Here is an 8,769-nt window from a genome sequence, read left to right on the forward strand (position 1 = left end):
CTTACTTTCCTGAATTTACTAATTTTTATCAAGTTGTCAAATTTTACATGACATAAACTCCTATGCCATAACCAACTCTCTTCAATTTGAGCAATAAAACGTGAACATTCACCAAGTTCAAGATAAAATAAGTTACCTTTTGTTTGAGTGTTTGATCCAATCAGCTTAGCTTTGTTATTCAATGGTCTTGCTTTTCCTTCCATGAATTCTACTTTAAATCCATTATTGAGTACCTGTGCCACTCAACAAATTGTACTTTATTCCTTCTACCCAATATGCATTATCACATACAAGTTCCTTGGTCAAAGAGATTCTTCCTTTTCCTTTTATACAACAAGGTTCATTGTTACCAAATATTACACTACCACCATCATAGTCTTCAAAGTGTTCAAACTTAGTTTTATCACCAGTCATGTGATGAGAACAACCACTATCTATAATCCATGTATAATTTCTGCTCATACAAGAAATGAGTGCCATTTCTTCATCATTATCAGACTCATCTTTCAAAGCAATGTAGACAATTTCATCTTCTTCTTCATCATCAGAATCATTAGAATCTTTAGTCATGAAACATGTTTTCTTACCTTTATCCTTGAATGATTTGAAGTCTTTCTTGCCATTGTGCTTGTGACCTTTCATCTCTTCCTTGTTTTTCTTATTTGGGAACCTAGCACCAATATGTCCAATTTTTTCACAAGAAAAATAGATAAGAGGAACCTTACCTTTGTATTTCACTTTGCCTCTTGAATATTTCCTTGCTAGTAGAGCTTCAACCACCTCAAGATCACTATCTGAACTTTGTTCTGATTCTTCATCACTATCTGACTATGGATCCTTTGTCTTCTTCCCTTTTTCTTTGAGTGAAAGCTTGGCTTCAAATTCTAATTCAATGTTCTTGGCAGCTGGAACATAATTATCATAGTTGTCTAGCTCAAATGTAGTCAATCTTCCAACTATGGCCTCTAGATTTATCTTGTGATTTGCTTTACATCTTCTTTCTTGAATTACAAAGACTCTAATTGCATAGATAGGAAGTAGAGTTCTAAAAACTTTACTTATAATTGTCTCCTCCAGATTCTTTGATAGCACTAACACATGCTTTGACTCTTTCAACATACTTTGTAATGTTTTCATGCTCTCTCATCCTTATTTGATCAAATTATCCTCTCAAACTTTCTACTTTGGCTCTTCTCACATTATCATCTCCTCCATAGATCTCTTTTAGCTTGTTCCACATTTCAAAGATAGTTTTGCAATCTTTGATGTCATCAAATTCTTCATAACTCAAAGTATATGCTATATCTATCATTATGTTATTGTGAGTCTTCTTTTGAAAAATATCATTGATAGATAGTGTACCAGTAGGTTCTACATATTTTTCATCAAGATACTTAAATTCTGAATCACCAATAGAAGCCAAATGAAGTCTCATCAATCTTTTCCATGCTTAGAAGTTGTCTCTATTAAGTCTTGGAATTTCCCTCTTGTAAGACATTCTGATCTTTAGCTTAGATCCTTGAAATCTTTTCCTTTAAGCACCAAAAGCTTTGATACCAATTGTTGGGATTAAAGATAGAGTAACTGAGAGGGGGGGTGAATTAGTTACTCCAAAAACTAATCCACAGATCCCTTAGATGTCTTAAGAAAATCTAGCTAGTACTAATACTCGGTAAACATAAAAAAATTGTTGTAACTCAGTATATTAAACTATTACTTATCTTCCAGCAATCATGCATGCAATTGAAAATAAAATGAACATAAGAGACACTAGATTTAATGTGAAAACCCAATATTGAAAAAACCACCAAGTAACTAGTTACCAATTTTCACTCTTCTAAAGTGAGCCCTGTTAGGAGCCAACCCTATTAAAGGTTACAATACACACTATTAGGTGTGATCTTGTTAGAGGATTTTGATCACCCTATTAGGAGTGGCCTTGCTAGAGGTCTTTAGAACAATTCAACTACACTGTCATCTTGTTAGCGGATTTACAAAATGGTTGTTAAACCAACTCTGTTAAGAGATTTGAAATCACTACTACAATTGTTAGAAAGCAACAATGAATTTACCTGAACAAGATGCAACTGAATTTGCTAATTATAGGTCTTTGTTCTGCATCATTAGATCCTTCTTGATCAAATATGGCTTTGCTTCTCCTCAATGATCTCTGATCATCCTTCGAATTTTCTTCCAAAATAATCAGTCCTCATATCACATCAATTCCACTTCCACACTTAGAATTCACAACTTGATCTCTTATTTATACCATTCAAATTATCAAGTTAGCTCATTCTCATGTTACATTTACCAATAATCCATACATCAGTCGACTACAAATATTACTTTAAACAAATAGAAATTATTTCAAAAATCAATTAAATTCTTCTATTGGCCAACCTTGCTTGGTAAATACTACTTCTAGAAATTTCTTGAGTTAACTGTCTTAACTCGGTTAACATTGCATCATCTGCAAAATCCTTTGGTTACCGAGTTGACTCAGTAAGAACTAAATTCCTTCTCTGTCCGTGAGAGCTTGGTAAGAACTGATTCTGCCATAATTCCCTTTGATGACCGAGTGAGCTCAGTAATAACTAAATTTCCTTGATTAACCTTGAAAGCTTGGTAACAATTGTCTACTCGATAGACACTGCAAATTTCTTTACTAACCTTCTAGGCTCGATAGACTCTGTCTTTTGCTTTGTTGACCATCTGAGCTTGGTAGACTCTGTCTTTTGCCTTGCTGACCATCTAAGCTCGGTAGACTCTATCTTATGACTGATATGACATTTGTGTAACATCAAAGACAACACACAATTGAACAATTGTATCCAATAGATTATAAACCACTAATACATATGAATAAATAAATCTAAATATTTTTAAAAATTGAAAATATATTTTTTTTTTTAAGAATCATTACAAATTAATGAAATTTGCAAATGTAGAGTGTCTTATAGAGAGGAAGTAGGATTGGATTTCTGTAGACCCCATACACACAAATCATTTACACTACTTTTCCAAAGAGAGAATCCCAATACAAAACCTACAATCTAATTAGTAATGTAAACTAATTATTATTACTATCATAAGCCAACTAAATACAATCTAGTATTTTTTTAGTTGTTATGATGTATCAATTTAACCATATTAATTTATATGAATAATTTTATATATATCTATGTTTAATTTATGCCTAAGAATATATTTTTTAGTTAGACATATAGACACTCCTTTCTCCACTCCTATCTCTATCATATCACATACTCCCTTCTCCATTCCTATCTCTTTGGTATTCTCACCCTACCCCTCTATATACCTTTCATCTCTATCTATATATATCTTAATTCCTCATTTTCTCTTTGATCTTCTTTGTCAATCTATTATCTACTAATAATATTGAAAATAAAAAATATTTATTAATTATATTTATAAATGAATTAATAATTCCTAAATAATATTATAAACTCCAACACACACTTTTACATTTATAACAAATATTTTTCATCAAAAATTTCCACCTTCATAATATATTTACTAAGTTTCAATAAAATCAAAACACAAATATTTATTACATCTATTGACTACTTTTAATGAATAATATTATATCGCTACATAAGACATTCAAACAACTTGTTTTTTATTAGCATTTGAAATACATTATTTGTTAGTGCAAAATTTTTTAAAATTATTAATTTAGATGTAGTTTCTTTAATGATATAAAAGCATGAATCTTCATCCTTTTATGTTGTATTAATGCACAATGTCAAAAATTAATTTTTTACTTCATTCAAAATTTTATTTGAATACTTTTATTGCTAGTAGAGAAATTATTATGATTTCTATTTTTTAATTTTGATTTTTCTAAATTGGGCATATAAAATCATATTAATAAAGGAAAGTCGAAACTTGACTTAGAATAATTCTAAATGATAAATGTAGTCTATATAGTTGAACTATCATAAATAGATCTTAGAAGAAAAATAGTTTTAAATACAAAAATGAAGATATTGAAGGACTTGCTTACACATTAAATGCATATAATCAAAACCTATTTCATTTCATTAGGAAGGTTTTGAAAAAATTACTACAAGCCTTATAATTACAAGCCTTATAATCAGTATACCTCATTCTAATTGTGCCAATCTAGTTTAATTATTTGTTTGAAGGGATTGATAGTTAACATTAATTGTTTTTGGTTAACAATCAAATTCTGATCAGCGATCAAATTTTTTATTATTTCTAATCTCTAGTCAATAAATTCTTTAAAATAATCCCAAAGATAAATAATTTTGGTTTGGACTCCATATTAAATAACAGTAAAAGGATGATTAAATATTGATTGTTCATGTTAGCATTGAAAGAATGTCATTTTGCATAAGTTCATTGTCATTTTTCTTAAATGAAAGAAATTTACTCTTTAATCATATAATCATATATTCATAAATATTAAATTATAGTTTTTAAATTTAATATGTTATTTATTAATCAAGAATATTGGTTATTAATGATTGATATTCTTTTACTTTTTGATCTCGTTTTAGACTTCTACCAGTAGAGTTTCGCTCCCCATGTCATCCACACATTAAATTTAAACCTTGCTTCTCAACCACACATATTCGCATGGTAAATAATGTGAAATTGGTTTTGAGAACACCAAAACTACCTTTCATATGAAAAGTTATCTTTCAATGAGGTTGAAACCTACCTCTCAAATTGCCTGCGTCATGGTAACAAATCATGCCACAAAACCTAGAAAAGTGCCAAAAAAAAATTCTTAAACAATGCCTATGTTAACGGAAAACACTATATCATGGGGTTAATTGTACCATGTGGGGGCTAAAGTTTGATTTTTGGGGGAGTAAATCACACAAACAAAGGTCTTGTGAAGAAAAAGTGACATAGGATTCCTCAAAGTTGGTGGCAATGCCATGTGGCCCACGAATGGGAGCAAAAAGAGGTTACTTCTGAATTACTCATGGGTTTACCAATTATTGAATTTTTTGAAATTGATTTCTCACTATACGGCATTGGAAAATGTCATAAAGTCATAACTTTCTTACCACGATCCTCTAAGGCATAAGCCTATCTGCTTAAAAATATTATCTAATTAGAGTTCAATTTGTATTTATTTATTTTTCCAAATATTAAATAATTACATCAAATATTATCATTACAATTCATCAAGAAGATTCCATGGGAATCTCTCCATGTTGTGAATCTCTCTAGGTGCAACATATACATAATACAATATAAAAAATATTATGCAATGTGTACAACACACATAATCTCAACAAGATCATCATGCAATAAAGGATCTCTCAAGCATAAAGTTGGAACAATAAATGCTAGAAAAGATCACAAGAAGATACAATAAAGGGGAAATAGATGAGGAGAAAGGAACACACTAATCTCCTTAGTGATTTCCATATATATATATAAGATATTCACTTTAAGGTATACAAGAAAGGACATTGATATATAAAAGGAACACAAAGTCCAAGAGAGAAAAAGGGGATTCCTAGAAATAGAGAAAATAGAAGATAAGCGATAACATACTAATCTTCTCACATGATATTCACAAAAGAAATATAGAGATATCCTAAAAAGAAATGAAATAATGAGCCTTGCCCCCATTTAAAGGGACAAGAAAGATAAACCTATTGGGTGATTCCAGATGCTCATTATTGTTAGTGTAAATAATTATTATTTATGCTTTACTTAAGTTTATTTAGGATAAATGCATTATTTTATTATTTTTTAGGTTAGACACATTGGATTTTGTGTGCTCATTTGAGTTTTCATGTTGATAACACTGGAGTAAGCAACTCCAATTTAGCACATGGTGTCTACACCACTGGAGTTTGCATAATCAACTAAGTTGTCATGTAGACAACATAGTTGTTCACACTCTTAAATAAGCACATGGTCTCTACAACATAATTTTACATGGCATACCTTTGTAGGCTTATCCTATCATCATCGCACTAACTCATGTGCTTAATGGAGGATAACCCACTACCAGTGGACATGTGCTTAGTTGTGAGGCTTATCATATGGCTAACTCCTAGACATTCTAGATGCATCTTAGAGGCCTTTATCTATAGGCACCCTCTAGTGTACATATCAATCAATTGCAATGAATTGAATATCATATTGTTATCCTAATCATACTCTGTTGGTCTATTTGTCCTAGTTATTGTGCTTCTTGGTCTTGGGTGAATTTTTCCCTAAGGCAAATTCTTACATGGTATCAAAGCCATAGAGACATCATTTCATAGCCATTGGAGACCATTCTTGATTCACCTTTCAAAGGACACCTCGATTTAGATCCAGAGTATCCACAATCATTGGGAGTGTCTAGAGCCAAAGCGGACCTCACCATTGCATCCGAAGTGTTGATTCAGTGAATTTTGACTATAAATTTGCCTACCAAAGGCCATAGTCAAATCCAAGGCAAATTTTTTTGCAAACTCGAACCTAAAGGCCTAATTTGCAAAATTGGAATGATCATTTCATATCTTTGAATTTAATTTTCAGATCTACATATTTTATTATTTCAATCTCTGCATTATTTTCCAAAAAAAATTTGGCCATCAGGCTAGTAGGAGAAATTTTTTGCAAGTGAAGATTGGAGCTTGTTGGTGCCAATTAGATATTGGCGTCATATCCAAAAGGTCAAAATTCCCCCATATCAACTTTTGTTTCCCAAAATTAGACATCTTAGGTGAAAACTAGAGTCATTTGATTTTTTGAGGCATGACGGCAGTGATTCAGAAAAAATAATTGTAGAGGTGATTTTCAAACAATGATATCTCCCTCATATGGACTCCTTTTTTTGAGAAATTTTTTTTTTTTTTAGGGTAGAATTACGTGATCTACACATTGGTGCAAGATGTTTGAGCTCTCGGTTCTTGAATTTTTTTGCAAATCACAAATCCTAATTTTTGCAACCTCAAAGGCTTAGTACAGGCTCATTTGGACACATAAACAGGTTCCATTTTTTTTTTAAGTGAATAATTTTTCATCTACTTTCTAGATCTACAATCAAATTATAGGATTGTGTGGATGGAAATATCACTTTTAAAAATGGGTCCTTTCTTTGCATTGTATTACTTCAAAATTATTGTATTTATAAGCAACATTATAAAGTTTTAGATTTGAACTATCAAAGGAGGTTGTAAACAGAAAATCAAAAGTCCACTAAGGTCAAATTTGACAAAGTGGCCTATTATAAATGCAATACCTATAAAGTGCCAAATCATACACTAGGGGCAGTTGATTGCTTATTTTTTCATTTTGGGGGGTTTATTGATTGATCTCATGGAGTTTTGTCACATATGTTAGTTTGGTTTATGATCGAAGTTGACAATGAGGAAGTATCCCAAATGGAGTGCTTTGATGCTTGCTCATCTAAGAGAAAATCGAGAAGATTTTCCTTATCTCTACTCGAAGATATTGCCACCTAATCCCACTTGGAGACATCTTTCTACACTTCTTTTCTTTTTGTATCAAAGTATGAGTGAGGAAAATTTTGCTCCTCTTAGTATGGCAAGTTTTCCTCATGATATTTGGATGGCTCTTTGGGAAGCATATGGAGATCCATGAGTCCCTCCATTTCTAGAGGATATTCTATCTTTAGTCACTCTAGTTATGGTACCTCCAACTCCATATGAGATCCCACCTCCTAATGCTTATGTTGATTCTACTAATCTAGTTCTAGCCATAGATGCTCCTAATTCAGTGTAGTAGGAAATACCATGTCTTCCTACTTCAACTTCATGGGATGACTTCCTTCTAGACATTGCAGGGTTGTTTGTGGAGTCTGACATTGAAGATGTGGGAGACATCATCGATGACATCAATCTTCTCTTTGTTGAGGAGGATTCTTCTTCACTTGTTACGAGGGAACACTTTGACTCTCAACCACTTGATTGTTTTAACATGATTGTGGAAATTTCTTTATAGTAGATGGAGAAGGACTCTTTCACTTATGAGGAGACATATTAGTCTATGGAGATTGTGCTCCAGTTTCCTCAGACATCCTATTTTGTAAGGATTCTTCCTATCAGTTGGGGAGCATTCTCTACAACACCTATGGCACCATTTCTTCCCACATGGAGGACAATCATTTATCTTTCATGGTACAACTTCTTTAGTCATCAAGGAGCTTCTAGCATGGATGTGCCTACATCATTGAAGGGAGGCAATATTTCTTTTCTTTCTCCATCTTCCTATAAGGATGCTTCATCGTCTTTGGAGTTTGATTCAGTTTCATCCATCAACATGTTACCTTGTTTGTCACCTTCTCTTTGGCATCCACCAGATTGGTTTGTGGCATCTTTATTCATCAAGGACTTGTCAGTATTTGAGTAGACTTCAGAGGTAGCATCCATCACATACTACATTTGGATCCCTCTTCCATCTTCTTATCCACAATGGGAAGCATATTTGCACCTATACTTGGTGTATCTTCTTCCTAAAGGGAGACATGTTGTTTGTCAGCATTGGATTTACTTTTGTCTTAAAGCACTCATCATCAGGAGATCCTTCACTAAAGGGGGGATTTCAAGGAGGGATTATCTAATGTATATGAATTATGTATGTCATAATGGGGGGGTCTTGATTACTCCATCCATACATGCATCTTCTTTATTGTACTTGTCTCTCTTTTTCGGGGAGGGTTTTTCCCATGAGGTTTTCCCTCTTTCCCCATTTTTAGAGAGATTGCATTGCATTATGTGTTCAGCATTGCATTTTTACATGGTT

This window comes from Cupressus sempervirens, chromosome 8, assembly GCF_028749045.1.
Source record: "Cupressus sempervirens isolate cs-2001-9-10 chromosome 8, ASM2874904v1, whole genome shotgun sequence".
Taxonomy (NCBI): domain Eukaryota; kingdom Viridiplantae; phylum Streptophyta; class Pinopsida; order Cupressales; family Cupressaceae; genus Cupressus; species Cupressus sempervirens.